Source organism: Scomber scombrus, chromosome 14 (assembly GCF_963691925.1).
Source record: "Scomber scombrus chromosome 14, fScoSco1.1, whole genome shotgun sequence".
Taxonomy (NCBI): Eukaryota; Metazoa; Chordata; class Actinopteri; order Scombriformes; family Scombridae; genus Scomber; species Scomber scombrus.
The window spans coordinates 12,943,876-12,968,365 of NC_084983.1; the positions used below are offsets into that span (position 1 = coordinate 12,943,876).

At 45.4% G+C, this 24,490-nt stretch overlaps 1 protein-coding gene and 84 non-coding genes across 85 annotated transcripts in view; 84 read left to right on the top strand and 1 right to left on the bottom strand.

The window, feature by feature from the left end:
- Positions 1 to 24,490, bottom strand: part of LOC133994419 (cilia- and flagella-associated protein 54-like) — a 67,448-nt gene that overhangs the window by 7,142 nt on the left and 35,816 nt on the right. The window lies entirely within an intron of this gene.
- trnah-gug (transfer RNA histidin (anticodon GUG)) lies at positions 78 to 149 on the top strand. The gene has a single exon. It is a non-coding gene; the product is annotated as a tRNA-His (tRNA).
- trnar-acg (transfer RNA arginine (anticodon ACG)) lies at positions 270 to 342 on the top strand. Its single transcript has one exon. It is a non-coding gene; the product is annotated as a tRNA-Arg (tRNA).
- trnah-gug (transfer RNA histidin (anticodon GUG)) lies at positions 623 to 694 on the top strand. The gene has a single exon. It is a non-coding gene; the product is annotated as a tRNA-His (tRNA).
- Positions 1,360 to 1,432, top strand: trnar-acg (transfer RNA arginine (anticodon ACG)). Its single transcript has one exon. It is a non-coding gene; the product is annotated as a tRNA-Arg (tRNA).
- Positions 1,664 to 1,735, top strand: trnah-gug (transfer RNA histidin (anticodon GUG)). The gene has a single exon. It is a non-coding gene; the product is annotated as a tRNA-His (tRNA).
- trnar-acg (transfer RNA arginine (anticodon ACG)) lies at positions 1,837 to 1,909 on the top strand. Its single transcript has one exon. It is a non-coding gene; the product is annotated as a tRNA-Arg (tRNA).
- On the top strand, positions 2,141 to 2,212 carry trnah-gug (transfer RNA histidin (anticodon GUG)). Its single transcript has one exon. It is a non-coding gene; the product is annotated as a tRNA-His (tRNA).
- Positions 2,333 to 2,405, top strand: trnar-acg (transfer RNA arginine (anticodon ACG)). The gene has a single exon. It is a non-coding gene; the product is annotated as a tRNA-Arg (tRNA).
- trnah-gug (transfer RNA histidin (anticodon GUG)) lies at positions 2,686 to 2,757 on the top strand. Its single transcript has one exon. It is a non-coding gene; the product is annotated as a tRNA-His (tRNA).
- Positions 2,878 to 2,950, top strand: trnar-acg (transfer RNA arginine (anticodon ACG)). Its single transcript has one exon. It is a non-coding gene; the product is annotated as a tRNA-Arg (tRNA).
- On the top strand, positions 3,182 to 3,253 carry trnah-gug (transfer RNA histidin (anticodon GUG)). The gene has a single exon. It is a non-coding gene; the product is annotated as a tRNA-His (tRNA).
- On the top strand, positions 3,659 to 3,730 carry trnah-gug (transfer RNA histidin (anticodon GUG)). The gene has a single exon. It is a non-coding gene; the product is annotated as a tRNA-His (tRNA).
- trnar-acg (transfer RNA arginine (anticodon ACG)) lies at positions 3,851 to 3,923 on the top strand. The gene has a single exon. It is a non-coding gene; the product is annotated as a tRNA-Arg (tRNA).
- trnah-gug (transfer RNA histidin (anticodon GUG)) lies at positions 4,204 to 4,275 on the top strand. The gene has a single exon. It is a non-coding gene; the product is annotated as a tRNA-His (tRNA).
- trnar-acg (transfer RNA arginine (anticodon ACG)) lies at positions 4,396 to 4,468 on the top strand. Its single transcript has one exon. It is a non-coding gene; the product is annotated as a tRNA-Arg (tRNA).
- Positions 4,749 to 4,820, top strand: trnah-gug (transfer RNA histidin (anticodon GUG)). Its single transcript has one exon. It is a non-coding gene; the product is annotated as a tRNA-His (tRNA).
- On the top strand, positions 4,922 to 4,994 carry trnar-acg (transfer RNA arginine (anticodon ACG)). The gene has a single exon. It is a non-coding gene; the product is annotated as a tRNA-Arg (tRNA).
- trnah-gug (transfer RNA histidin (anticodon GUG)) lies at positions 5,226 to 5,297 on the top strand. Its single transcript has one exon. It is a non-coding gene; the product is annotated as a tRNA-His (tRNA).
- On the top strand, positions 5,418 to 5,490 carry trnar-acg (transfer RNA arginine (anticodon ACG)). The gene has a single exon. It is a non-coding gene; the product is annotated as a tRNA-Arg (tRNA).
- Positions 5,771 to 5,842, top strand: trnah-gug (transfer RNA histidin (anticodon GUG)). The gene has a single exon. It is a non-coding gene; the product is annotated as a tRNA-His (tRNA).
- trnar-acg (transfer RNA arginine (anticodon ACG)) lies at positions 5,963 to 6,035 on the top strand. The gene has a single exon. It is a non-coding gene; the product is annotated as a tRNA-Arg (tRNA).
- Positions 6,316 to 6,387, top strand: trnah-gug (transfer RNA histidin (anticodon GUG)). Its single transcript has one exon. It is a non-coding gene; the product is annotated as a tRNA-His (tRNA).
- trnar-acg (transfer RNA arginine (anticodon ACG)) lies at positions 6,508 to 6,580 on the top strand. Its single transcript has one exon. It is a non-coding gene; the product is annotated as a tRNA-Arg (tRNA).
- trnah-gug (transfer RNA histidin (anticodon GUG)) lies at positions 6,861 to 6,932 on the top strand. The gene has a single exon. It is a non-coding gene; the product is annotated as a tRNA-His (tRNA).
- On the top strand, positions 7,053 to 7,125 carry trnar-acg (transfer RNA arginine (anticodon ACG)). Its single transcript has one exon. It is a non-coding gene; the product is annotated as a tRNA-Arg (tRNA).
- trnah-gug (transfer RNA histidin (anticodon GUG)) lies at positions 7,406 to 7,477 on the top strand. Its single transcript has one exon. It is a non-coding gene; the product is annotated as a tRNA-His (tRNA).
- On the top strand, positions 7,579 to 7,651 carry trnar-acg (transfer RNA arginine (anticodon ACG)). Its single transcript has one exon. It is a non-coding gene; the product is annotated as a tRNA-Arg (tRNA).
- On the top strand, positions 7,884 to 7,955 carry trnah-gug (transfer RNA histidin (anticodon GUG)). Its single transcript has one exon. It is a non-coding gene; the product is annotated as a tRNA-His (tRNA).
- Positions 8,429 to 8,500, top strand: trnah-gug (transfer RNA histidin (anticodon GUG)). The gene has a single exon. It is a non-coding gene; the product is annotated as a tRNA-His (tRNA).
- trnar-acg (transfer RNA arginine (anticodon ACG)) lies at positions 8,621 to 8,693 on the top strand. Its single transcript has one exon. It is a non-coding gene; the product is annotated as a tRNA-Arg (tRNA).
- trnah-gug (transfer RNA histidin (anticodon GUG)) lies at positions 8,974 to 9,045 on the top strand. Its single transcript has one exon. It is a non-coding gene; the product is annotated as a tRNA-His (tRNA).
- Positions 9,166 to 9,238, top strand: trnar-acg (transfer RNA arginine (anticodon ACG)). Its single transcript has one exon. It is a non-coding gene; the product is annotated as a tRNA-Arg (tRNA).
- trnah-gug (transfer RNA histidin (anticodon GUG)) lies at positions 9,519 to 9,590 on the top strand. Its single transcript has one exon. It is a non-coding gene; the product is annotated as a tRNA-His (tRNA).
- trnar-acg (transfer RNA arginine (anticodon ACG)) lies at positions 9,711 to 9,783 on the top strand. The gene has a single exon. It is a non-coding gene; the product is annotated as a tRNA-Arg (tRNA).
- Positions 10,064 to 10,135, top strand: trnah-gug (transfer RNA histidin (anticodon GUG)). Its single transcript has one exon. It is a non-coding gene; the product is annotated as a tRNA-His (tRNA).
- Positions 10,256 to 10,328, top strand: trnar-acg (transfer RNA arginine (anticodon ACG)). Its single transcript has one exon. It is a non-coding gene; the product is annotated as a tRNA-Arg (tRNA).
- Positions 10,609 to 10,680, top strand: trnah-gug (transfer RNA histidin (anticodon GUG)). Its single transcript has one exon. It is a non-coding gene; the product is annotated as a tRNA-His (tRNA).
- On the top strand, positions 10,801 to 10,873 carry trnar-acg (transfer RNA arginine (anticodon ACG)). Its single transcript has one exon. It is a non-coding gene; the product is annotated as a tRNA-Arg (tRNA).
- On the top strand, positions 11,154 to 11,225 carry trnah-gug (transfer RNA histidin (anticodon GUG)). Its single transcript has one exon. It is a non-coding gene; the product is annotated as a tRNA-His (tRNA).
- On the top strand, positions 11,346 to 11,418 carry trnar-acg (transfer RNA arginine (anticodon ACG)). Its single transcript has one exon. It is a non-coding gene; the product is annotated as a tRNA-Arg (tRNA).
- Positions 11,699 to 11,770, top strand: trnah-gug (transfer RNA histidin (anticodon GUG)). Its single transcript has one exon. It is a non-coding gene; the product is annotated as a tRNA-His (tRNA).
- Positions 11,891 to 11,963, top strand: trnar-acg (transfer RNA arginine (anticodon ACG)). Its single transcript has one exon. It is a non-coding gene; the product is annotated as a tRNA-Arg (tRNA).
- On the top strand, positions 12,244 to 12,315 carry trnah-gug (transfer RNA histidin (anticodon GUG)). Its single transcript has one exon. It is a non-coding gene; the product is annotated as a tRNA-His (tRNA).
- trnah-gug (transfer RNA histidin (anticodon GUG)) lies at positions 12,789 to 12,860 on the top strand. Its single transcript has one exon. It is a non-coding gene; the product is annotated as a tRNA-His (tRNA).
- On the top strand, positions 12,981 to 13,053 carry trnar-acg (transfer RNA arginine (anticodon ACG)). The gene has a single exon. It is a non-coding gene; the product is annotated as a tRNA-Arg (tRNA).
- On the top strand, positions 13,334 to 13,405 carry trnah-gug (transfer RNA histidin (anticodon GUG)). Its single transcript has one exon. It is a non-coding gene; the product is annotated as a tRNA-His (tRNA).
- On the top strand, positions 13,526 to 13,598 carry trnar-acg (transfer RNA arginine (anticodon ACG)). The gene has a single exon. It is a non-coding gene; the product is annotated as a tRNA-Arg (tRNA).
- trnah-gug (transfer RNA histidin (anticodon GUG)) lies at positions 13,879 to 13,950 on the top strand. Its single transcript has one exon. It is a non-coding gene; the product is annotated as a tRNA-His (tRNA).
- On the top strand, positions 14,071 to 14,143 carry trnar-acg (transfer RNA arginine (anticodon ACG)). The gene has a single exon. It is a non-coding gene; the product is annotated as a tRNA-Arg (tRNA).
- Positions 14,424 to 14,495, top strand: trnah-gug (transfer RNA histidin (anticodon GUG)). The gene has a single exon. It is a non-coding gene; the product is annotated as a tRNA-His (tRNA).
- Positions 14,616 to 14,688, top strand: trnar-acg (transfer RNA arginine (anticodon ACG)). The gene has a single exon. It is a non-coding gene; the product is annotated as a tRNA-Arg (tRNA).
- On the top strand, positions 14,969 to 15,040 carry trnah-gug (transfer RNA histidin (anticodon GUG)). Its single transcript has one exon. It is a non-coding gene; the product is annotated as a tRNA-His (tRNA).
- On the top strand, positions 15,161 to 15,233 carry trnar-acg (transfer RNA arginine (anticodon ACG)). The gene has a single exon. It is a non-coding gene; the product is annotated as a tRNA-Arg (tRNA).
- On the top strand, positions 15,514 to 15,585 carry trnah-gug (transfer RNA histidin (anticodon GUG)). Its single transcript has one exon. It is a non-coding gene; the product is annotated as a tRNA-His (tRNA).
- Positions 15,706 to 15,778, top strand: trnar-acg (transfer RNA arginine (anticodon ACG)). Its single transcript has one exon. It is a non-coding gene; the product is annotated as a tRNA-Arg (tRNA).
- trnah-gug (transfer RNA histidin (anticodon GUG)) lies at positions 16,059 to 16,130 on the top strand. The gene has a single exon. It is a non-coding gene; the product is annotated as a tRNA-His (tRNA).
- On the top strand, positions 16,251 to 16,323 carry trnar-acg (transfer RNA arginine (anticodon ACG)). Its single transcript has one exon. It is a non-coding gene; the product is annotated as a tRNA-Arg (tRNA).
- Positions 16,604 to 16,675, top strand: trnah-gug (transfer RNA histidin (anticodon GUG)). The gene has a single exon. It is a non-coding gene; the product is annotated as a tRNA-His (tRNA).
- Positions 16,796 to 16,868, top strand: trnar-acg (transfer RNA arginine (anticodon ACG)). The gene has a single exon. It is a non-coding gene; the product is annotated as a tRNA-Arg (tRNA).
- On the top strand, positions 17,149 to 17,220 carry trnah-gug (transfer RNA histidin (anticodon GUG)). Its single transcript has one exon. It is a non-coding gene; the product is annotated as a tRNA-His (tRNA).
- Positions 17,341 to 17,413, top strand: trnar-acg (transfer RNA arginine (anticodon ACG)). The gene has a single exon. It is a non-coding gene; the product is annotated as a tRNA-Arg (tRNA).
- trnah-gug (transfer RNA histidin (anticodon GUG)) lies at positions 17,694 to 17,765 on the top strand. The gene has a single exon. It is a non-coding gene; the product is annotated as a tRNA-His (tRNA).
- Positions 18,239 to 18,310, top strand: trnah-gug (transfer RNA histidin (anticodon GUG)). The gene has a single exon. It is a non-coding gene; the product is annotated as a tRNA-His (tRNA).
- trnar-acg (transfer RNA arginine (anticodon ACG)) lies at positions 18,431 to 18,503 on the top strand. The gene has a single exon. It is a non-coding gene; the product is annotated as a tRNA-Arg (tRNA).
- Positions 18,784 to 18,855, top strand: trnah-gug (transfer RNA histidin (anticodon GUG)). The gene has a single exon. It is a non-coding gene; the product is annotated as a tRNA-His (tRNA).
- trnar-acg (transfer RNA arginine (anticodon ACG)) lies at positions 18,976 to 19,048 on the top strand. Its single transcript has one exon. It is a non-coding gene; the product is annotated as a tRNA-Arg (tRNA).
- trnah-gug (transfer RNA histidin (anticodon GUG)) lies at positions 19,329 to 19,400 on the top strand. The gene has a single exon. It is a non-coding gene; the product is annotated as a tRNA-His (tRNA).
- On the top strand, positions 19,521 to 19,593 carry trnar-acg (transfer RNA arginine (anticodon ACG)). The gene has a single exon. It is a non-coding gene; the product is annotated as a tRNA-Arg (tRNA).
- On the top strand, positions 19,825 to 19,896 carry trnah-gug (transfer RNA histidin (anticodon GUG)). The gene has a single exon. It is a non-coding gene; the product is annotated as a tRNA-His (tRNA).
- On the top strand, positions 20,017 to 20,089 carry trnar-acg (transfer RNA arginine (anticodon ACG)). Its single transcript has one exon. It is a non-coding gene; the product is annotated as a tRNA-Arg (tRNA).
- On the top strand, positions 20,370 to 20,441 carry trnah-gug (transfer RNA histidin (anticodon GUG)). Its single transcript has one exon. It is a non-coding gene; the product is annotated as a tRNA-His (tRNA).
- On the top strand, positions 20,915 to 20,986 carry trnah-gug (transfer RNA histidin (anticodon GUG)). The gene has a single exon. It is a non-coding gene; the product is annotated as a tRNA-His (tRNA).
- On the top strand, positions 21,107 to 21,179 carry trnar-acg (transfer RNA arginine (anticodon ACG)). The gene has a single exon. It is a non-coding gene; the product is annotated as a tRNA-Arg (tRNA).
- Positions 21,460 to 21,531, top strand: trnah-gug (transfer RNA histidin (anticodon GUG)). The gene has a single exon. It is a non-coding gene; the product is annotated as a tRNA-His (tRNA).
- Positions 21,652 to 21,724, top strand: trnar-acg (transfer RNA arginine (anticodon ACG)). Its single transcript has one exon. It is a non-coding gene; the product is annotated as a tRNA-Arg (tRNA).
- trnah-gug (transfer RNA histidin (anticodon GUG)) lies at positions 21,956 to 22,027 on the top strand. The gene has a single exon. It is a non-coding gene; the product is annotated as a tRNA-His (tRNA).
- trnar-acg (transfer RNA arginine (anticodon ACG)) lies at positions 22,148 to 22,220 on the top strand. The gene has a single exon. It is a non-coding gene; the product is annotated as a tRNA-Arg (tRNA).
- On the top strand, positions 22,693 to 22,765 carry trnar-acg (transfer RNA arginine (anticodon ACG)). Its single transcript has one exon. It is a non-coding gene; the product is annotated as a tRNA-Arg (tRNA).
- On the top strand, positions 23,046 to 23,117 carry trnah-gug (transfer RNA histidin (anticodon GUG)). Its single transcript has one exon. It is a non-coding gene; the product is annotated as a tRNA-His (tRNA).
- On the top strand, positions 23,238 to 23,310 carry trnar-acg (transfer RNA arginine (anticodon ACG)). The gene has a single exon. It is a non-coding gene; the product is annotated as a tRNA-Arg (tRNA).
- trnah-gug (transfer RNA histidin (anticodon GUG)) lies at positions 23,542 to 23,613 on the top strand. The gene has a single exon. It is a non-coding gene; the product is annotated as a tRNA-His (tRNA).
- On the top strand, positions 23,734 to 23,806 carry trnar-acg (transfer RNA arginine (anticodon ACG)). Its single transcript has one exon. It is a non-coding gene; the product is annotated as a tRNA-Arg (tRNA).
- trnah-gug (transfer RNA histidin (anticodon GUG)) lies at positions 24,087 to 24,158 on the top strand. Its single transcript has one exon. It is a non-coding gene; the product is annotated as a tRNA-His (tRNA).
- On the top strand, positions 24,279 to 24,351 carry trnar-acg (transfer RNA arginine (anticodon ACG)). The gene has a single exon. It is a non-coding gene; the product is annotated as a tRNA-Arg (tRNA).

Below are 24,490 nucleotides of genomic sequence, written 5' to 3' on the forward strand. Positions count from 1 at the left end.
TGAAAAAATGTGACCCTCAAGTTATCTTGAGCTCAGAACGTTTGACTACAGCAACAAAGCAGTCAGAAACCCAAGTTGCCGTGATCGTATAGTGGTTAGTACTCTGCGTTGTGGCCGCAGCAACCCCGGTTCGAATCCGGGTCACGGCAGTAGCTGGAAGCGTTACTGTTTTTCGTGGTTGCTTTCATTTAGTCCAACCTCCGTTCTGTTTGACAAACCTTTCAACTAAACAGGCATACCTTCCTGTTTGAGGCCTCTGGCTCTCTGTCGGGCTAGTGGCGCAATGGATAACGCGTCTGACTACGGGTCAGAAGATTCTAGGTTCGACTCCTGGCTAGCTCGCTATCAACTTTAGCTTGAAAGTCACATGTTCTTCGTTTCCAGAGTCAACCCACTACATGCTAAGTACCAAAGGATGTTTACATACGGGAGGAGCCAAACCACGCATGAATGCTGTTAACACATCCAAACCCTTAACTTTCACTCAGTAAAGAAATCACAAGCCCTCACTGTTTTTAATCAGATGCTTTTCATTTCCATTTAAATGAAAAAATGTGACCCTCAAGTTATCTTGAGCTCAGAACGATTGACTACAGCAACAAAGCAATCAGAAACCCAAGTTGCCGTGATCGTATAGTGGTTAGTACTCTGCGTTGTGGCCGCAGCAACCCCGGTTCGAATCCGGGTCACGGCAGTAGTTGGAAGCGTTACTGTTTTTCGTGGTTGCTTTCATTTAGTCCAACCTCCGTTCTGTTTGACAAACCTTTCAACTAAACAGGCATATCTTCCTGTTTGAGGCCGCTGGCTCTCTGTCGGGCTAGTGGCGCAATGGATAAAGCGTCTGACTACGGATCAGAAGATTCTAGGTTCGACTCCTGGCTAGCTCGCTCTCAACTTTAGCTTGAAAGTCACGTGTTGTTCATTTCCACAGTCAACCCACTACATGCTAAGTACCAAAGGATGTTTACATACGGCAGGAGCCAAACCACGCATGAATTCTGTTAACACATCCAAACCCTTAACTTTCACTCAGTAAAGAAATCACAATCCCTCACTGTTTTTAATCAGATGCTTTTCATTTCCATTTAAATGAAAAAATGTGACCCTCAAGTTATCTTGAGCTCAGAACGTTTGACTACAGCAACAAAGCAATCAGAAACCCAAGTTGCAGTGATCGTATAGTGGTTAGTACTCTGCGTTGTGTCCGCAGCAACCCCGGTTCGAATCCGGGTCACGGCAGTAGCTGGAAGCGTTACTGTTTTTCGTGGTTGCTTTCATTTAGTCCAACCTCCGTTCTGTTTGAGAAACCTTTCAACTAAACAGGCATATATTCCTGTTTGAGGCCTCTGGCTCTCTGTCGGGCTAGTGGCGCAATGGATAACGCGTCTGACTACGGATCAGAAGATTCTAGGTTCGACTCCTGGCTAGCTCGCTCTGAACTTTAGCTTGAAAGTCACATGTTCTTCGTTTCCAGAGTCAACCCACGCATGACTGCTGTTAACACATCCAAACCCTTAACTTTCACTCAGTAAAGAAATCACAAGCCCTCACTGTTTTTAATCAGATGCTTTTCATTTCCATTTAAATGAAAAAATGTGACCCTCAAGTTATCTTGAGCTCAGAACGTTTGACTACAGCAACAAAGCAATCAGAAACCCAAGTTGCCGTGATCGTATAGTGGTTAGTACTCTGCGTTGTGGCCGCAGCAACCCCGGTTCGAATCCGGGTCACGGCAGTAGCTGGAAGCGTTACTGTTTTTCGTGGTTGCTTTCATTTAGTCCAACCTCCGTTCTGTTTGACAAACCTTTCAACTAAACAGGCCTCTGGCTCTCTGTCGGGCTAGTGGCGCAATGGATAACGCGTCTGACTACGGATCAGAAGATTCTAGGTTCGACTCCTGGCTAGCTCACTCTCAACTTTAGCTTGAAAGTCACATGTTCTTCGTTTCCAGAGTCAACCCACGCATGACTGCTGTTAACACATCCAAACCCTTAACTTTCACTCAGTAAAGAAATCACAAGCCCTCACTGTTTTTAATCAGATGCTTTTCATTTCCATTTAAATGAAAAAATGTGACCCTCAAGTTATCTTGAGCTCAGAACGTTTGACTACAGCAACAAAGCAGTCAGAAACCCAAGTTGCCGTGATCGTATAGTGGTTAGTACTCTGCGTTGTGGCCGCAGCAACCCCGGTTCGAATCCGGGTCACGGCAGTAGCTGGAAGCGTTACTGTTTTTCGTGGTTGCTTTCATTTAGTCCAACCTCCGTTCTGTTTGACAAACCTTTCAACTAAACAGGCATACCTTCCTGTTTGAGGCCTCTGGCTCTCTGTCGGGCTAGTGGCGCAATGGATAACGCGTCTGACTACGGATCAGAAGATTCTAGGTTCGACTCCTGGCTAGCTCGCTATCAACTTTAGCTTGAAAGTCACATGTTCTTCGTTTCCAGAGTCAACCCACTACATGCTAAGTACCAAAGGATGTTTACATACGGCAGGAGCCAAACCACGCATGAATGCTGTTAACACATCCAAACCCTTAACTTTCACTCAGTAAAGAAATCACAAGCCCTCACTGTTTTTAATCAGATGCTTTTCATTTCCATTTAAATGAAAAAATGTGACCCTCAAGTTATCTTGAGCTCAGAACGATTGACTACAGCAACAAAGCAATCAGAAACCCAAGTTGCCGTGATCGTATAGTGGTTAGTACTCTGCGTTGTGGCCGCAGCAACCCCGGTTCGAATCCGGGTCACGGCAGTAGTTGGAAGCGTTACTGTTTTTCGTGGTTGCTTTCATTTAGTCCAACCTCCGTTCTGTTTGACAAACCTTTCAACTAAACAGGCATATCTTCCTGTTTGAGGCCTCTGGCTCTCTGTCGGGCTAGTGGCGCAATGGATAACGCGTCTGACTACGGATCAGAAGATTCTAGGTTCGACTCCTGGCTAGCTCGCTCTCAACTTTAGCTTGAAAGTCACATGTTCTTCGTTTCCAGAGTCAACCCACGCATGACTGCTGTTAACACATCCAAACCCTTAACTTTCACTCAGTAAAGAAATCACAAGCCCTCACTGTTTTTAATCAGATGCTTTTCATTTCCATTTAAATGAAAAAATGTGACCCTCAAGTTATCTTGAGCTCAGAACGTTTGACTACAGCAACAAAGCAATCAGAAACCCAAGTTGCCGTGATCGTATAGTGGTTAGTACTCTGCGTTGTGGCCGCAGCAACCCCGGTTCGAATCCGGGTCACGGCAGTAGCTGGAAGCGTTACTGTTTTTCGTGGTTGCTTTCATTTAGTCCAACCTCCGTTCTGTTTGACAAACCTTTCAACTAAAAAGGCCTCTGGCTCTCTGTCGGGCTAGTGGCGCAATGGATAAAGCGTCTGACTACGGATCACAAGATTCTAGGTTCGACTCCTGGCTAGCTCGCTCTCAACTTTAGCTTGAAAGTCACATGTTCTTCGTTTCCAGAGTCAACCCACGCATGACTGCTGTTAACACATCCAAACCCTTAACTTTCACTCAGTAAAGAAATCACAAGCCCTCACTGTTTTTAATCAGATGCTTTTCATTTCCATTTAAATGAAAAAATGTGACCCTCAAGTTATCTTGAGCTCAGAACATTTGACTACAGCAACAAAGCAGTCAGAAACCCAAGTTGCCGTGATCGTATAGTGGTTAGTACTCTGCGTTGTGGCCGCAGCAACCCCGGTTCGAATCCGGGTCACGGCAGTAGCTGGAAGCGTTACTGTTTTTCGTGGTTGCTTTCATTTAGTCCAACCTCCGTTCTGTTTGACAAACCTTTCAACTAAACAGGCATACCTTCCTGTTTGAGGCCTCTGGCTCTCTGTCGGGCTAGTGGCGCAATGGATAACGCGTCTGACTACGGATCAGAAGATTCTAGGTTCGACTCCTGGCTAGCTCGCACTCAGCTTTAGCTTGAAAGTCACGTGTTGATCGTTTCCAGAGTCAACCCACTACATGCTAAGTACCAAAGGATGTTTACATACGGCAGGAGCCAAACCACGCATGAATGCTGTTAACACATCCAAACCCTTAACTTTCACTCAGTAAAGAAATCACAAGCCCTCACTGTTTTTAATCAGATGCTTTTCATTTCCATTTAAATGAAAAAATGTGACCCTCAAGTTATCTTGAGCTCAGAACGATTGACTACAGCAACAAAGCAATCAGAAACCCAAGTTGCCGTGATCGTATAGTGGTTAGTACTCTGCGTTGTGGCCGCAGCAACCCCGGTTCGAATCCGGGTCACGGCAGTAGCTGGAAGCGTTAGTGTTTTTCGTCGTCGCTTTAATTTAGTCCAACCTCCGTTCTCTTTGACAAACCTTTCAACTAAACAGGCATACCTTCCTGTTTGAGGCCTCTGGCTCTCTGTCGGGCTAGTGGCGCAATGGATAACGCGTCTGACTACGGATCAGAAGATTCTAGGTTCGACTCCTGGCTAGCTCGCACTCAACTTTAGCTTGAAAGTCACGTGTTGATCGTTTCCAGAGTCAACCCACTACATGCTAAGTACCAAAGGATGTTTACATACGGCAGGAGCCAAACCACGCATGAATGCTGTTAACACATCCAAACCCTTAACTTTCACTCAGTAAAGAAATCACAAGCCCTCACTGTTTTTAATCAGATGCTTTTCATTTCCATTTAAATGAAAAAATGTGACCCTCAAGTTATCTTGAGCTCAGAACGTTTGACTACAGCAACAAAGCAATCAGAAACCCAAGTTGCCGTGATCGTATAGTGGTTAGTACTCTGCGTTGTGGCCGCAGCAACCCCGGTTCGAATCCGGGTCACGGCAGTAGCTGGAAGCGTTACTGTTTTTCGTGGTTGCTTTCATTTAGTCCAACCTCCGTTCTGTTTGACAAACCTTTCAACTAAACAGGCCTCTGGCTCTCTGTCGGGCTAGTGGCGCAATGGATAACGCGTCTGACTACGGATCAGAAGATTCTAGGTTCGACTCCTGGCTAGCTCGCTCTCAACTTTAGCTTGAAAGTCACATGTTCTTCGTTTCCAGAGTCAACCCACGCATGACTGCTGTTAACACATCCAAACCCTTAACTTTCACTCAGTAAAGAAATCACAAGCCCTCACTGTTTTTAATCAGATGCTTTTCATTTCCATTTAAATGAAAAAATGTGACCCTCAAGTTATCTTGAGCTCAGAACGTTTGACTACAGCAACAAAGCAGTCAGAAACCCAAGTTGCCGTGATCGTATAGTGGTTAGTACTCTGCGTTGTGGCCGCAGCAACCCCGGTTCGAATCCGGGTCACGGCAGTAGCTGGAAGCGTTACTGTTTTTCGTGGTTGCTTTCATTTAGTCCAACCTCCATTCTGTTTGACAAACCTTTCAACTAAACAGGCATACCTTCCTGTTTGAGGCCTCTGGCTCTCTGTCGGGCTAGTGGCGCAATGGATAACGTGTCTGACTACGGATCAGAAGATTCTAGGTTCGACTCCTGGCTAGCTCGCTATCAACTTTAGCTTGAAAGTCACATGTTCTTCGTTTCCAGAGTCAACCCACTACATGCTAAGTACCAAAGGATGTTTACATACGGCAGGAGCCAAACCACGCATGAATGCTGTTAACACATCCAAACCCTTAACTTTCACTCAGTAAAGAAATCACAAGCCCTCACTGTTTTTAATCAGATGCTTTTCATTTCCATTTAAATGAAAAAATGTGACCCTCAAGTTATCTTGAGCTCAGAACGTTTGACTACAGCAACAAAGCAATCAGAAACCCAAGTTGCCGTGATCGTATAGTGGTTAGTACTCTGCGTTGTGGCCGCAGCAACCCCGGTTCGAATCCGGGTCACGGCAGTAGCTGGAAGCGTTAGTGTTTTTCGTCGTCGCTTTAATTTAGTCCAACCTCCGTTCTCTTTGACAAACCTTTCAACTAAACAGGCATACCTTCCTGTTTGAGGCCTCTGGCTCTCTGTCGGGCTAGTGGCGCAATGGATAACGCGTCTGACTACGGATCAGAAGATTCTAGGTTCGACTCCTGGCTAGCTCGCACTCAGCTTTAGCTTGAAAGTCACGTGTTGATCGTTTCCAGAGTCAACCCACTACATGCTAAGTACCAAAGGATGTTTACATACGGCAGGAGCCAAACCACGCATGAATGCTGTTAACACATCCAAACCCTTAACTTTCACTCAGTAAAGAAATCACAAGCCCTCACTGTTTTTAATCAGATGCTTTTCATTTCCATTTAAATGAAAAAATGTGACCCTCAAGTTATCTTGAGCTCAGAACGATTGACTACAGCAACAAAGCAATCAGAAACCCAAGTTGCCGTGATCGTATAGTGGTTAGTACTCTGCGTTGTGGCCGCAGCAACCCCGGTTCGAATCCGGGTCACGGCAGTAGCTGGAAGCGTTACTGTTTTTCGTGGTTGCTTTCATTTAGTCCAACCTCCGTTCTCTTTGACAAACCTTTCAACTAAACAGGCATACCTTCCTGTTTGAGGCCTCTGGCTCTCTGTCGGGCTAGTGGCGCAATGGATAACGCGTCTGACTACGGATCAGAAGATTCTAGGTTCGACTCCTGGCTAGCTCGCTCTCAACTTTAGCTTGAAAGTCACGTGTTGTTCGTTTCCAGAATCAACCCACTACATGCTAAGTACCAAAGGATGTTTACATACGGCAGGAGCCAAACCACGCATGAATTCTGTTAACACATCCAAACACTTAACTTTCACTCAGTAAAGAAATCACAATCCCTCACTGTTTTTAATCAGATGCTTTTCATTTCCATTTAAATGAAAAAATGTGACCCTCAAGTTATCTTGAGCTCAGAACGTTTGACTACAGCAACAAAGCAATCCGAAACCCAAGTTGCCGTGATCGTATAGTGGTTAGTACTCTGCGTTGTGGCCGCAGCAACCCCGGTTCGAATCCGGGTCACGGCAGTAGCTGGAAGCGTTAGTGTTTTTCGTCGTCGCTTTAATTTAGTCCAACCTCCGTTCTCTTTGACAAACCTTTCAACTAAACAGGCATACCTTCCTGTTTGAGGCCTCTGGCTCTCTGTCGGGCTAGTGGCGCAATGGATAACGCGTCTGACTACGGATCAGAAGATTCTAGGTTCGACTCCTGGCTAGCTCGCTATCAACTTTAGCTTGAAAGTCACATGTTCTTCGTTTCCAGAGTCAACCCACTACATGCTAAGTACCAAAGGATGTTTACATACGGCAGGAGCCAAACCACGCATGAATGCTGTTAACACATCCAAACCCTTAACTTTCACTCAGTAAAGAAATCACAAGCCCTCACTGTTTTTAATCAGATGCTTTTCATTTCCATTTAAATGAAAAAATGTGACCCTCAAGTTATCTTGAGCTCAGAACGATTGACTACAGCAACAAAGCAATCAGAAACCCAAGTTGCCGTGATCGTATAGTGGTTAGTACTCTGCGTTGTGGCCGCAGCAACCCCGGTTCGAATCCGGGTCACGGCAGTAGCTGGAAGCGTTACTGTTTTTCGTGGTTGCTTTCATTTAGTCCAACCTCCGTTCTGTTTGACAAACCTTTCAACTAAACAGGCCTCTGGCTCTCTGTCGGGCTAGTGGCGCAATGGATAACGCGTCTGACTACGGATCAGAAGATTCTAGGTTCGACTCCTGGCTAGCTCGCTCTCAACTTTAGCTTGAAAGTCACATGTTCTTCGTTTCCAGAGTCAACCCACGCATGACTGCTGTTAACACATCCAAACCCTTAACTTTCACTCAGTAAAGAAATCACAAGACCTCACTGTTTTTAAATCAGATGCTTTTCATTTCCATTTAAATGAAAAAATGTGACCCTCAAGTTATCTTGAGCTCAGAACGTTTGACTACAGCAACAAAGCAGTCAGAAACCCAAGTTGCCGTGATCGTATAGTGGTTAGTACTCTGCGTTGTGGCCGCAGCAACCCCGGTTCGAATCCGGGTCACGGCAGTAGCTGGAAGCGTTACTGTTTTTCGTGGTTGCTTTCATTTAGTCCAACCTCCGTTCTGTTTGACAAACCTTTCAACTAAACAGGGATATCTTCCTGTTTGAGGCCTCTGGCTCTCTGTCGGGCTAGTGGAGCAATGGATAACGCGTCTGACTACGGATCAGAAGATTCTAGGTTCGACTCCTGGCTAGCTCGCTATCAACTTTAGCTTGAAAGTCACATGTTCTTCGTTTCCAGAGTCAACCCACTACATGCTAAGTACCAAAGGATGTTTACATACGGCAGGAGCCAAACCACGCATGAATGCTGTTAACACATCCAAACCCTTAACTTTCACTCAGTAAAGAAATCACAAGCCCTCACTGTTTTTAATCAGATGCTTTTCATTTCCATTTAAATGAAAAAATGTGACCCTCAAGTTATCTTGAGCTCAGAACGATTGACTACAGCAACAAAGCAATCAGAAACCCAAGTTGCCGTGATCGTATAGTGGTTAGTACTCTGCGTTGTGGCCGCAGCAACCCCGGTTCGAATCCGGGTCACGGCAGTAGCTGGAAGCGTTAGTGTTTTTCGTCGTCGCTTTAATTTAGTCCAACCTCCGTTCTCTTTGACAAACCTTTCAACTAAACAGGCATACCTTCCTGTTTGAGGCCTCCGGCTCTCTGTCGGGCTAGTGGCGCAATGGATAACGCGTCTGACTACGGATCAGAAGATTCTAGGTTCGACTCCTGGCTAGCTCGCACTCAACTTTAGCTTGAAAGTCACGTGTTGATCGTTTCCAGAGTCAACCCACTACATGCTAAGTACCAAAGGATGTTTACATACGGCAGGAGCCAAACCACGCATGAATGCTGTTAACACATCCAAACCCTTAACTTTCACTCAGTAAAGAAATCACAAGCCCTCACTGTTTTTAATCAGATGCTTTTCATTTCCATTTAAATGAAAAAATGTGACCCTCAAGTTATCTTGAGCTCAGAACGTTTGACTACAGCAACAAAGCAGTCAGAAACCCAAGTTGCCGTGATCGTATAGTGGTTAGTACTCTGCGTTGTGGCCGCAGCAACCCCGGTTCGAATCCGGGTCACGGCAGTAGCTGGAAGCGTTACTGTTTTTCGTGGTTGCTTTCATTTAGTCCAACCTCCGTTCTGTTTGACAAACCTTTCAACTAAACAGGCATACCTTCCTGTTTGAGGCCTCTGGCTCTCTGTCGGGCTAGTGGCGCAATGGATAACGCGTCTGACTACGGATCAGAAGATTCTAGGTTCGACTCCTGGCTAGCTCGCTATCAACTTTAGCTTGAAAGTCACATGTTCTTCGTTTCCAGAGTCAACCCACTACATGCTAAGTACCAAAGGATGTTTACATACGGCAGGAGCCAAACCACGCATGAATGCTGTTAACACATCCAAACCCTTAACTTTCACTCAGTAAAGAAATCACAAGCCCTCACTGTTTTTAATCAGATGCTTTTCATTTCCATTTAAATGAAAAAATGTGACCCTCAAGTCATCTTGAGCTCAGAACGTTTGACTACAGCAACAAAGCAATCAGAAACCCAAGTTGCCGTGATCGTATAGTGGTTAGTACTCTGCGTTGTGGCCGCAGCAACCCCGGTTCGAATCCGGGTCACGGCAGTAGCTGGAAGCGTTAGTGTTTTTCGTCGTCGCTTTAATTTAGTCCAACCTCCGTTCTCTTTGACAAACCTTTCAACTAAACAGGCATACCTTCCTGTTTGAGGCCTCTGGCTCTCTGTCGGGCTAGTGGTGCAATGGATAACGCGTCTGACTACGGATCAGAAGATTCTAGGTTCGACTCCTGGCTAGCTCGCACTCAGCTTTAGCTTGAAAGTCACGTGTTGATCGTTTCCAGAGTCAACCCACTACATGCTAAGTACCATAGGATGTTTACATACGGCAGGAGCCAAACCACGCATGAATGCTGTTAACACATCCAAACCCTTAACTTTCACTCAGTAAAGAAATCACAAGCCCTCACTGTTTTTAATCAGATGCTTTTCATTTCCATTTAAATGAAAAAATGTGACCCTCAAGTTATCTTGAGCTCAGAACGATTGACTACAGCAACAAAGCAATCAGAAACCCAAGTTGCCGTGATCGTATAGTGGTTAGTACTCTGCGTTGTGGCCGCAGCAACCCCGGTTCAAATCCGGGTCACGGCAGTAGCTGGAAGCGTTACTGTTTTTCGTGGTTGCTTTCATTTAGTCCAACCTCCGTTCTCTTTGACAAACCTTTCAACTAAACAGGCATACCTTCCTGTTTGAGGCCTCTGGCTCTCTGTCGGGCTAGTGGCGCAATGGATAACGCGTCTGACTACGGATCAGAAGATTCTAGGTTCGACTCCTGGCTAGCTCGCTCTCAACTTTAGCTTGAAAGTCACGTGTTGTTCGTTTCCAGAATCAACCTACTACATGTTAAGTACCAAAGGATGTTTACATACGGCAGGAGCCAAACCACGCATGAATTCTGTTAACACATCCAAACACTTAACTTTCACTCAGTAAAGAAATCACAATCCCTCACTGTTTTTAATCAGATGCTTTTCATTTCCATTTAAATGAAAAAATGTGACCCTCAAGTTATCTTGAGCTCAGAACGTTTGACTACAGCAACAAAGCAATCCGAAACCCAAGTTGCCGTGATCGTATAGTGGTTAGTACTCTGCGTTGTGGCCGCAGCAACCCCGGTTCGAATCCGGGTCACGGCAGTAGCTGGAAGCGTTAGTGTTTTTCGTCGTCGCTTTAATTTAGTCCAACCTCCGTTCTCTTTGACAAACCTTTCAACTAAACAGGCATACCTTCCTGTTTGAGGCCTCTGGCTCTCTGTCGGGCTAGTGGCGCAATGGATAACGCGTCTGACTACGGATCAGAAGATTCTAGGTTCGACTCCTGGCTAGCTCGCTATCAACTTTAGCTTGAAAGTCACATGTTCTTCGTTTCCAGAGTCAACCCACTACATGCTAAGTACCAAAGGATGTTTACATACGGCAGGAGCCAAACCACGCATGAATGCTGTTAACACATCCAAACCCTTAACTTTCACTCAGTAAAGAAATCACAAGCCCTCACTGTTTTTAATCAGATGCTTTTCATTTCCATTTAAATGAAAAAATGTGACCCTCAAGTTATCTTGAGCTCAGAACGATTGAGTACAGCAACAAAGCAATCAGAAACCCAAGTTGCCGTGATCGTATAGTGGTTAGTACTCTGCGTTGTGGCCGCAGCAACCCCGGTTCGAATCCGGGTCACGGCAGTAGCTGGATGCGTTAGTGTTTTTCGTCGTCGCTTTAATTTAGTCCAACCTCCGTTCTCTTTGACAAACCTTTCAACTAAACAGGCATACCTTCCTGTTTGAGGCCTCTGGCTCTCTGTCGGGCTAGTGGCGCAATGGATAACGCGTCTGACTACGGATCAGAAGATTCTAGGTTCGACTCCTGGCTAGCTCGCACTCAACTTTAGCTTGAAAGTCACGTGTTGATCGTTTCCAGAGTCAACCCACTACATGCTAAGTACCAAAGGATGTTTACATACGGCAGGAGCCAAACCACGCATGAATGCTGTTAACACATCCAAACCCTTAACTTTCACTCAGTAAAGAAATCACAAGCCCTCACTGTTTTTAATCAGATGCTTTTCATTTCCATTTAAATGAAAAAATGTGACCCTCAAGTTATCTTGAGCTCAGAACGTTTGACTACAGCAACAAAGCAGTCAGAAACCCAAGTTGCCGTGATCGTATAGTGGTTAGTACTCTGCGTTGTGGCCGCAGCAACCCCGGTTCGAATCCGGGTCACGGCAGTAGCTGGAAGCGTTACTGTTTTTCGTGGTTGCTTTCATTTAGTCCAACCTCCGTTCTGTTTGACAAACCTTTCAACTAAACAGGCATATCTTCCTGTTTGAGGCCTCTGGCTCTCTGTCGGGCTAGTGGCGCAATGGATAACGCGTCTGACTACGGATCAGAAGATTCTAGGTTCGACTCCTGGCTAGCTCGCTATCAACTTTAGCTTGAAAGTCACATGTTCTTCGTTTCCAGAGTCAACCCACTACATGCTAAGTACCAAAGGATGTTTACATACGGCAGGAGCCAAACCACGCATGAATGCTGTTAACACATCCAAACCCTTAACTTTCACTCAGTAAAGAAATCACAAGCCCTCACTGTTTTTAATCAGATGCTTTTCATTTCCATTTAAATGAAAAAATGTGACCCTCAAGTTATCTTGAGCTCAGAACGATTGACTACAGCAACAAAGCAATCAGAAACCCAAGTTGCCGTGATCGTATAGTGGTTAGTACTCTGCGTTGTGGCCGCAGCAACCCCGGTTCGAATCCGGGTCACGGCAGTAGCTGGAAGCGTTAGTGTTTTTCGTCGTCGCTTTAATTTAGTCCAACCTCCGTTCTGTTTGACAAACCTTTCAACTAAACAGGCATACCTTCCTGTTTGAGGCCTGTGGCTCTCTGTCGGGCTAGTGGTGCAATGGATAACGAGTCTGACTACGGATCAGAAGATTCTAGGTTCGACTCCTGGCTAGCTCGCTCTGAACTTTAGCTTGAAAGTCACGTGTTGTTCGTTTCCAGAATCAACCTACTACATGCTAAGTACCAAAGGATGTTTACATACGGCAGGAGCCAAACCACGCATGAATTCTGTTAACACATCCAAACACTTAACTTTCACTCAGTAAAGAAATCACAATCCCTCACTGTTTTTAATCAGATGCTTTTCATTTCCATTTAAATGAAAAAATGTGACCCTCAAGTTATCTTGAGCTCAGAACGTTTGACTACAGCAACAAAGCAATCAGAAACCCAAGTTGCCGTGATCGTATAGTGGTTAGTACTCTGCGTTGTGGCCGCAGCAACCCCGGTTCGAATCCGGGTCACGGCAGTAGCTGGAAGCGTTAGTGTTTTTCGTCGTCGCTTTAATTTAGTCCAACCTCCGTTCTGTTTGACAAACCTTTCAACTAAACAGGCATACCTTCCTGTTTGAGGCCTCTGGCTCTCTGTCGGGCTAGTGGCGCAATGGATAACGCGTCTGACTACGGATCAGAAGATTCTAGGTTCGACTCCTGGCTAGCTCGCACTCAGCTTTAGCTTGAAAGTCACGTGTTGTTCGTTTCCAGAGTCAACCCACTACATGCTAAGTACCAAAGGATGTTTACATACGGCAGGAGCCAAACCACGCATGAATGCTGTTAACACATCCAAACCCTTAACTTTCACTCAGTAAAGAAATCACAAGCCCTCACTGTTTTTAATCAGATGCTTTTCATTTCCATTTAAATGAAAAAATGTGACCCTCAAGTTATCTTGAGCTCAGAACGATTGACTACAGCAACAAAGCAATGAGAAACCCAAGTTGCCGTGATCGTATAGTGGTTAGTACTCTGCGTTGTGGCCGCAGCAACCCCGGTTCGAATCCGGGTCACGGCAGTAGCTGGAAGCGTTACTGTTTTTCGTGGTTGCTTTCATTTAGTCCAACCTCCGTTCTCTTTGACAAACCTTTCAACTAAACAGGCATACCTTCCTGTTTGAGGCCTCTGGCTCTCTGTCGGGCTAGTGGCGCAATGGATAACGCGTCTGACTACGGATCAGAAGATTCTAGGTTCGACTCCTGGCTAGCTCGCTCTCAACTTTAGCTTGAAAGTCACGTGTTGTTCGTTTCCAGAATCAACCTACTACATGTTAAGTACCAAAGGATGTTTACATACGGCAGGAGCCAAACCACGCATGAATTCTGTTAACACATCCAAACACTTAACTTTCACTCAGTAAAGAAATCACAATCCCTCACTGTTTTTAATCAGATGCTTTTCATTTCCATTTAAATGAAAAAATGTGACCCTCAAGTTATCTTGAGCTCAGAACGTTTGACTACAGCAACAAAGCAATCCGAAACCCAAGTTGCCGTGATCGTATAGTGGTTAGTACTCTGCGTTGTGGCCGCAGCAACCCCGGTTCGAATCCGGGTCACGGCAGTAGCTGGAAGCGTTAGTGTTTTTCGTCGTCGCTTTAATTTAGTCCAACCTCCGTTCTCTTTGACAAACCTTTCAACTAAACAGGCATACCTTCCTGTTTGAGGCCTCTGGCTCTCTGTCGGGCTAGTGGCGCAATGGATAATGCGTCTGACTACGGATCAGAAGATTCTAGGTTCGACTCCTGGCTAGCTCGCTATCAACTTTAGCTTGAAAGTCACATGTTCTTCGTTTCCAGAGTCAACCCACTACATGCTAAGTACCAAAGGATGTTTACATACGGCAGGAGCCAAACCACGCATGAATGCTGTTAACACATCCAAACCCTTAACTTTCACTCAGTAAAGAAATCACAAGCCCTCACTGTTTTTAATCAGATGCTTTTCATTTCCATTTAAATGAAAAAATGTGACCCTCAAGTTATCTTGAGCTCAGAACGATTGAGTACAGCAACAAAGCAATCAGAAACCCAAGTTGCCGTGATCGTATAGTGGTTAGTACTCTGCGTTGTGGCCGCAGCAACCCCGGTTCGAATCCGGGTCACGGCAGTAGCTGGATGCGTTAGTGTTTTTCGTCGTCGCTTTAATTTAGTCCAACCTCCGTTCTCTTTGACAAACCTTTCAACTAAACAGGCATACCTTCCTGTTTGAGGCCTCTGGCTCTCTGTCGGGCTAGTGGCGCAATGGATAACGCGTCTGACTACGGATCAGAAGATTCTAGGTTCGACTCCTGGCTAGCTCGCACTCAACTTTAGCTTGAAAGTCACGTGTTGATCGTTTCCAGAGTCAACCCACTACATGCTAAGTACCAAAGGATGTTTACATACGGCAGGAGCCAAACCACGCATGAATGCTGTTAACACATCCAAACCCTTAACTTTCACTCAGTAAAGAAATCACAAGCCCTCACTGTTTTTAATCAGATGCTTTTCATTTCCATTTAAATGAAAAAATGTGACCCTCAAGTTATCTTGAGCTCAGAACGTTTGACTACAGCAACAAAGCAGTCAGAAACCCAAGTTGCCGTGATCGTATAGTGGTTAGTACTCTGCGTTGTGGCCGCAGCAACCCCGGTTCGAATCCGGGTCACGGCAGTAGCTGGAAGCGTTAGTGTTTTTCGTCGTCGCTTTAATTTAGTCCAACCTCCGTTCTCTTTGACAAACCTTTCAACTAAACAGGCATACCTTCCTGTTTGAGGCCTCTGGCTCTCTGTCGGGCTAGTGGCGCAATGGATAACGCGTCTGACTACGGATCAGAAGATTCTAGGTTCGACTCCTGGCTAGCTCGCACTCAGCTTTAGCTTGAAAGTCACGTGTTGTTCGTTTCCAGAGTCAACCCACTACATGCTAAGTACCAAAGGATGTTTACATACGGCAGGAGCCAAACCACGCATGAATGCTGTTAACACATCCAAACCCTTAACTTTCACTCAGTAAAGAAATCACAAGCCCTCACTGTTTTTAATCAGATGCTTTTCATTTCCATTTAAATGAAAAAATGTGACCCTCAAGTTATCTTGAGCTCAGAACGATTGACTACAGCAACAAAGCAATGAGAAACCCAAGTTGCCGTGATCGTATAGTGGTTAGTACTCTGCGTTGTGGCCGCAGCAACCCCGGTTCGAATCCGGGTCACGGCAGTAGCTGGAAGCGTTACTGTTTTTCGTGGTTGCTTTCATTTAGTCCAACCTCCGTTCTCTTTGACAAACCTTTCAACTAAACAGGCATACCTTCCTGTTTGAGGCCTCTGGCTCTCTGTCGGGCTAGTGGCGCAATGGATAACGCGTCTGACTACGGATCAGAAGATTCTAGGTTCGACTCCTGGCTAGCTCGCTCTCAACTTTAGCTTGAAAGTCACGTGTTGTTCGTTTCCAGAATCAACCTACTACATGTTAAGTACCAAAGGATGTTTACATACGGCAGGAGCCAAACCACGCATGAATTCTGTTAACACATCCAAACACTTAACTTTCACTCAGTAAAGAAATCACAATCCCTCACTGTTTTTAATCAGATGCTTTTCATTTCCATTTAAATGAAAAAATGTGACCCTCAAGTTATCTTGAGCTCAGAACGTTTGACTACAGCAACAAAGCAATCCGAAACCCAAGTTGCCGTGATCGTATAGTGGTTAGTACTCTGCGTTGTGGCCGCAGCAACCCCGGTTCGAATCCGGGTCACGGCAGTAGCTGGAAGCGTTAGTGTTTTTCGTCGTCGCTTTAATTTAGTCCAACCTCCGTTCTCTTTGACAAACCTTTCAACTAAACAGGCATACCTTCCTGTTTGAGGCCTCTGGCTCTCTGTCGGGCTAGTGGCGCAATGGATAACGCGTCTGACTACGGATCAGAAGATTCTAGGTTCGACTCCTGGCTAGCTCGCTATCAACTTTAGCTTGAAAGTCACATGTTCTTCGTTTCCAGAGTCAACCCACTACATGCTAAGTACCAAAGGATGTTTACATACGGCAGGAGCCAAACCACGCATGAATGCTGTTAACACATCCAAACCCTTAACTTTCACTCAGTAAAGAAATCACAAGCCCTCACTGTTTTTAATCAGATGCTTTTCATTTCCATTTAAATGAAAAAATGTGACCCTCAAGTTATCTTGAGCTCAGAACGATTGAGTACAGCAACAAAGCAATCAGAAACCCAAGTTGCCGTGATCGTATAGTGGTTAGTACTCTGCGTTGTGGCCGCAGCAACCCCGGTTCGAATCCGGGTCACGGCAGTAGCTGGATGCGTTAGTGTTTTTCGTCGTCGCTTTAATTTAGTCCAACCTCCGTTCTCTTTGACAAACCTTTCAACTAAACAGGCATACCTTCCTGTTTGAGGCCTCTGGCTCTCTGTCGGGCTAGTGGCGCAATGGATAACGCGTCTGACTACGGATCAGAAGATTCTAGGTTCGACTCCTGGCTAGCTCGCACTCAACTTTAGCTTGAAAGTCACGTGTTGATCGTTTCCAGAGTCAACCCACTACATGCTAAGTACCAAAGGATGTTTACATACGGCAGGAGCCAAACCACGCATGAATGCTGTTAACACATCCAAACCCTTAACTTTCACTCAGTAAAGAAATCACAAGCCCTCACTGTTTTTAATCAGATGCTTTTCATTTCCATTTAAATGAAAAAATGTGACCCTCAAGTTATCTTGAGCTCAGAACGTTTGACTACAGCAACAAAGCAGTCAGAAACCCAAGTTGCCGTGATCGTATAGTGGTTAGTACTCTGCGTTGTGGCCGCAGCAACCCCGGTTCGAATCCGGGTCACGGCAGTAGCTGGAAGCGTTACTGTTTTTCGTGGTTGCTTTCATTTAGTCCAACCTCCGTTCTGTTTGACAAACCTTTCAACTAAACAGGCATATCTTCCTGTTTGAGGCCTCTGGCTCTCTGTCGGGCTAGTGGCGCAATGGATAACGCGTCTGACTACGGATCAGAAGATTCTAGGTTCGACTCCTGGCTAGCTCGCTATCAACTTTAGCTTGAAAGTCACATGTTCTTCGTTTCCAGAGTCAACCCACTACATGCTAAGTACCAAAGGATGTTTACATACGGCAGGAGCCAAACCACGCATGAATGCTGTTAACACATCCAAACCCTTAACTTTCACTCAGTAAAGAAATCACAAGCCCTCACTGTTTTTAATCAGATGCTTTTCATTTCCATTTAAATGAAAAAATGTGACCCTCAAGTTATCTTGAGCTCAGAACGATTGACTACAGCAACAAAGCAATCAGAAACCCAAGTTGCCGTGATCGTATAGTGGTTAGTACTCTGCGTTGTGGCCGCAGCAACCCCGGTTCGAATCCGGGTCACGGCAGTAGCTGGAAGCGTTAGTGTTTTTCGTCGTCGCTTTAATTTAGTCCAACCTCCGTTCTGTTTGACAAACCTTTCAACTAAACAGGCATACCTTCCTGTTTGAGGCCTGTGGCTCTCTGTCGGGCTAGTGGCGCAATGGATAACGAGTCTGACTACGGATCAGAAGATTCTAGGTTCGACTCCTGGCTAGCTCGCTCTGAACTTTAGCTTGAAAGTCACGTGTTGTTCGTTTCCAGAATCAACCTACTACATGCTAAGTACCAAAGGATGTTTACATACGGCAGGAGCCAAACCACGCATGAATTCTGTTAACACATCCAAACACTTAACTTTCACTCAGTAAAGAAATCACAATCCCTCACTGTTTTTAATCAGATGCTTTTCATTTCCATTTAAATGAAAAAATGTGACCCTCAAGTTATCTTGAGCTCAGAACGTTTGACTACAGCAACAAAGCAATCAGAAACCCAAGTTGCCGTGATCGTATAGTGGTTAGTACTCTGCGTTGTGGCCGCAGCAACCCCGGTTCGAATCCGGGTCACGGCAGTAGCTGGAAGCGTTAGTGTTTTTCGTCGTCGCTTTAATTTAGTCCAACCTCCGTTCTCTTTGACAAACCTTTCAACTAAACAGGCATACCTTCCTGTTTGAGGCCTCTGGCTCTCTGTCGGGCTAGTGGCGCAATGGATAACGCGTCTGACTACGGATCAGAAGATTCTAGGTTCGACTCCTGGCTAGCTCGCACTCAGCTTTAGCTTGAAAGTCACGTGTTGTTCGTTTCCAGAGTCAACCCACTACATGCTAAGTACCAAAGGATGTTTACATACGGCAGGAGCCAAACCACGCATGAATGCTGTTAACACATCCAAACCCTTAACTTTCACTCAGTAAAGAAATCACAAGCCCTCACTGTTTTTAATCAGATGCTTTTCATTTCCATTTAAATGAAAAAATGTGACCCTCAAGTTATCTTGAGCTCAGAACGATTGACTACAGCAACAAAGCAATGAGAAACCCAAGTTGCCGTGATCGTATAGTGGTTAGTACTCTGCGTTGTGGCCGCAGCAACCCCGGTTCGAATCCGGGTCACGGCAGTAGCTGGAAGCGTTACTGTTTTTCGTGGTTGCTTTCATTTAGTCCAACCTCCGTTCTCTTTGACAAACCTTTCAACTAAACAGGCATACCTTCCTGTTTGAGGCCTCTGGCTCTCTGTCGGGCTAGTGGCGCAATGGATAACGCGTCTGACTACGGATCAGAAGATTCTAGGTTCGACTCCTGGCTAGCTCGCTCTGAACTTTAGCTTGAAAGTCACGTGTTGTTCGTTTCCAGAATCAACATACTACATGCTAAGTACCAAAGGATGTTTACATACGGCAGGAGCCAAACCACGCATGAATTCTGTTAACACATCCAAACACTTAACTTTCACTCAGTAAAGAAATCACAATCCCTCACTGTTTTTAATCAGATGCTTTTCATTTCCATTTAAATGAAAAAATGTGACCCTCAAGTTATCTTGAGCTCAGAACGTTTGACTACAGCAACAAAGCAATCAGAAACCCAAGTTGCCGTGATCGTATAGTGGTTAGTACTCTGCGTTGTGGCCGCAGCAACCCCGGTTCGAATCCGGGTCACGGCAGTAGCTGGAAGCGTTAGTGTTTTTCGTCGTCGCTTTAATTTAGTCCAACCTCCGTTCTCTTTGACAAACCTTTCAACTAAACAGGCATACCTTCCTGTTTGAGGCCTCTGGCTCTCTGTCGGGCTAGTGGCGCAATGGATAACGCGTCTGACCACGGATCAGAAGATTCTAGGTTCGACTCCTGGCTAGCTCGCTATCAACTTTAGCTTGAAAGTCACATGTTCTTCGTTTCCAGAGTCAACCCACGCATGACTGCTGTTAACACATCCAAACCCTTAACTTTCACTCAGTAAAGAAATCACAAGCCCTCACTGTTTTTAATCAGATGCTTTTCATTTCCATTTAAATGAAAAAATGTGACCCTCAAGTTATCTTGAGCTCAGAACGTTTGACTACAGCAACAAAGCAATCAGAAACCCAAGTTGCCGTGATCGTATAGTGGTTAGTACTCTGCGTTGTGGCCGCAGCAACCCCGGTTCGAATCCGGGTCACGGCAGTAGCTGGAAGCGTTAGTGTTTTTCGTCGTCGCTTTAATTTAGTCCAACCTCCGTTCTCTTTGACAAACCTTTCAACTAAACAGGCATACCTTCCTGTTTGAGGCCTCTGGCTCTCTGTCGGGCTAGTGGCGCAATGGATAACGCGTCTGACTACGGATCAGAAGATTCTAGGTTCGACTCCTGGCTAGCTCGCACTCAACTTTAGCTTGAAAGTCACGTGTTGATCGTTTCCAGAGTCAACCCACTACATGCTAAGTACCAAAGGATGTTTACATACGGCAGGAGCCAAACCACGCATGAATGCTGTTAACACATCCAAACCCTTAACTTTCACTCAGTAAAGAAATCACAAGCCCTCACTGTTTTTAATCAGATGCTTTTCATTTCCATTTAAATGAAAAAATGTGACCCTCAAGTTATCTTGAGCTCAGAACGTTTGACTACAGCAACAAAGCAGTCAGAAACCCAAGTTGCCGTGATCGTATAGTGGTTAGTACTCTGCGTTGTGGCCGCAGCAACCCCGGTTCGAATCCGGGTCACGGCAGTAGCTGGAAGCGTTACTGTTTTTCGTGGTTGCTTTCATTTAGTCCAACCTCCGTTCTGTTTGACAAACCTTTCAACTAAACAGGCATATCTTCCTGTTTGAGGCCTCTGGCTCTCTGTCGGGCTAGTGGGGCAATGGATAAAGCGTCTGACTACGGATCAGAAGATTCTAGGTTCGACTCCTGGCTAGCTCGCTATCAACTTTAGCTTGAAAGTCACATGTTCTTCGTTTCCAGAGTCAACCCACTACATGCTAAGTACCAAAGGATGTTTACATACGGCAGGAGCCAAACCACGCATGAATGCTGTTAACACATCCAAACCCTTAACTTTCACTCAGTAAAGAAATCACAAGCCCTCACTGTTTTTAATCAGATGCTTTTCATTTCCATTTAAATGAAAAAATGTGACCCTCAAGTTATCTTGAGCTCAGAACGATTGACTACAGCAACAAAGCAATCAGAAACCCAAGTTGCCGTGATCGTATAGTGGTTAGTACTCTGCGTTGTGGCCGCAGCAACCCCGGTTCGAATCCGGGTCACGGCAGTAGCTGGAAGCGTTAGTGTTTTTCGTCGTCGCTTTAATTTAGTCCAACCTCCGTTCTGTTTGACAAACCTTTCAACTAAACAGGCATACCTTCCTGTTTGAGGCCTGTGGCTCTCTGTCGGGCTAGTGGCGCAATGGATAACGCGTCTGACTACGGATCAGAAGATTCTAGGTTCGACTCCTGGCTAGCTCGCTCTGAACTTTAGCTTGAAAGTCACGTGTTGTTCGTTTCCAGAATCAACCTACTACATGCTAAGTACCAAAGGATGTTTACATACGGCAGGAGCCAAACCACGCATGAATTCTGTTAACACATCCAAACACTTAACTTTCACTCAGTAAAGAAATCACAATCCCTCACTGTTTTTAATCAGATGCTTTTCATTTCCATTTAAATGAAAAAATGTGACCCTCAAGTTATCTTGAGCTCAGAACGTTTGACTACAGCAACAAAGCAATCAGAAACCCAAGTTGCCGTGATCGTATAGTGGTTAGTACTCTGCGTTGTGGCCGCAGCAACCCCGGTTCGAATCCGGGTCACGGCAGTAGCTGGAAGCGTTAGTGTTTTTCGTCGTCGCTTTAATTTAGTCCAACCTCCGTTCTCTTTGACAAACCTTTCAACTAAACAGGCATACCTTCCTGTTTGAGGCCTCTGGCTCTCTGTCGGGCTAGTGGCGCAATGGATAACGCGTCTGACTACGGATCAGAAGATTCTAGGTTCGACTCCTGGCTAGCTCGCTATCAACTTTAGCTTGAAAGTCACATGTTCTTCGTTTCCAGAGTCAACCCACGCATGACTGCTGTTAACACATCCAAACCCTTAACTTTCACTCAGTAAAGAAATCACAAGCCCTCACTGTTTTTAATCAGATGCTTTTCATTTCCATTTAAATGAAAAAATGTGACCCTCAAGTTATCTTGAGCTCAGAACGTTTGACTACAGCAACAAAGCAGTCAGAAACCCAAGTTGCCGTGATCGTATAGTGGTTAGTACTCTGCGTTGTGGCCGCAGCAACCCCGGTTCGAATCCGGGTCACGGCAGTAGCTGGAAGCGTTACTGTTTTTCGTGGTTGCTTTCATTTAGTCCAACCTCCGTTCTGTTTGACAAACCTTTCAACTAAACAGGCATACCTTCCTGTTTGAGGCCTCTGGCTCTCTGTCGGGCTAGTGGCGCAATGGATAACGCGTCTGACTACGGATCAGAAGATTCTAGGTTCGACTCCTGGCTAGCTCGCTATCAACTTTAGCTTGAAAGTCACATGTTCTTCGTTTCCAGAGTCAACCCACTACATGCTAAGTACCAAAGGATGTTTACATACGGCAGGAGCCAAACCACGCATGAATGCTGTTAACACATCCAAACCCTTAACTTTCACTCAGTAAAGAAATCACAAGCCCTCACTGTTTTTAATCAGATGCTTTTCATTTCCATTTAAATGAAAAAATGTGACCCTCAAGTTATCTTGAGCTCAGAACGATTGACTACAGCAACAAAGCAATCAGAAACCCAAGTTGCCGTGATCGTATAGTGGTTAGTACTCTGCGTTGTGGCAGCAGCAACCCCGGTTCGAATCCGGGTCACGGCAGTAGCTGGAAGCGTTACTGTTTTTCGTGGTTGCTTTCATTTAGTCCAACCTCCGTTCTCTTTGACAAACCTTTCAACTAAACAGGCATACCTTCCTGTTTGAGGCCTCTGGCTCTCTGTCGGGCTAGTGGCGCAATGGATAACGCGTCTGACTACGGATCAGAAGATTCTAGGTTCGACTCCTGGCTAGCTCGCTCTCAACTTTAGCTTGAAAGTCACGTGTTGTTCGTTTCCAGAATCAACCTACTACATGCTAAGTACCAAAGGATGTTTACATACGGCAGGAGCCAAACCACGCATCAATTCTGTTAACACATCCAAACCCTTAACTTTCACTCAGTAAAGAAATCACAAGCCCTCACTGTTTTTAATCAGATGCTTTTCATTTCCATTTAAATGAAAAAATGTGACCCTCAAGTTATCTTGAGCTCAGAACGATTGAGTACAGCAACAAAGCAATCAGAAACCCAAGTTGCCGTGATCGTATAGTGGTTAGTACTCTGCGTTGTGGCCGCAGCAACCCCGGTTCGAATCCGGGTCACGGCAGTAGCTGGAAGCGTTAGTGTTTTTCGTCGTCGCTTTAATTTAGTCCAACCTCCGTTCTCTTTGACAAACCTTTCAACTAAACAGGCATACCTTCCTGTTTGAGGCCTCTGGCTCTCTGTCGGGCTAGTGGCGCAATGGATAACGCGTCTGACTACGGATCAGAAGATTCTAGGTTCGACTCCTGGCTAGCTCGCTATCAACTTTAGCTTGAAAGTCACATGTTCTTCGTTTCCAGAGTCAACCCACGCATGACTGCTGTTAACACATCCAAACCCTTAACTTTCACTCAGTAAAGAAATCACAAGCCCTCACTGTTTTTAATCAGATGCTTTTCATTTCCATTTAAATGAAAAAATGTGACCCTCAAGTTATCTTGAGCTCAGAACGTTTGACTACAGCAACAAAGCAGTCAGAAACCCAAGTTGCCGTGATCGTATAGTGGTTAGTACTCTGCGTTGTGGCCGCAGCAACCCCGGTTCGAATCCGGGTCACGGCAGTAGCTGGAAGCGTTACTGTTTTTCGTGGTTGCTTTCATTTAGTCCAACCTCCGTTCTCTTTGACAAACCTTTCAACTAAACAGGCATACCTTCCTGTTTGAGGCCTCTGGCTCTCTGTCGGGCTAGTGGCGCAATGGATAACGCGTCTGACTACGGATCAGAAGATTCTAGGTTCGACTCCTGGCTAGCTCGCTATCAACTTTAGCTTGAAAGTCACATGTTCTTCGTTTCCAGAGTCAACCCACTACATGCTAAGTACCAAAGGATGTTTACATACGGCAGGAGCCAAACCACGCATGAATGCTGTTAACACATCCAAACCCTTAACTTTCACTCAGTAAAGAAATCACAAGCCCTCACTGTTTTTAATCAGATGCTTTTCATTTCCATTTAAATGAAAAAATGTGACCCTCAAGTTATCTTGAGCTCAGAACGATTGAGTACAGCAACAAAGCAATCAGAAACCCAAGTTGCCGTGATCGTATAGTGGTTAGTACTCTGCGTTGTGGCCGCAGCAACCCCGGTTCGAATCCGGGTCACGGCAGTAGCTGGAAGCGTTAGTGTTTTTCGTCGTCGCTTTAATTTAGTCCAACCTCCGTTCTCTTTGACAAACCTTTCAACTAAACAGGCATACCTTCCTGTTTGAGGCCTCTGGCTCTCTGTCGGGCTAGTGGCGCAATGGATAACGCGTCTGACTACGGATCAGAAGATTCTAGGTTCGACTCCTGGCTAGCTCGCACTCAACTTTAGCTTGAAAGTCACGTGTTGATCGTTTCCAGAGTCAACCCACTACATGCTAAGTACCAAAGGATGTTTACATACGGCAGGAGCCAAACCACGCATGAATGCTGTTAACACATCCAAACCCTTAACTTT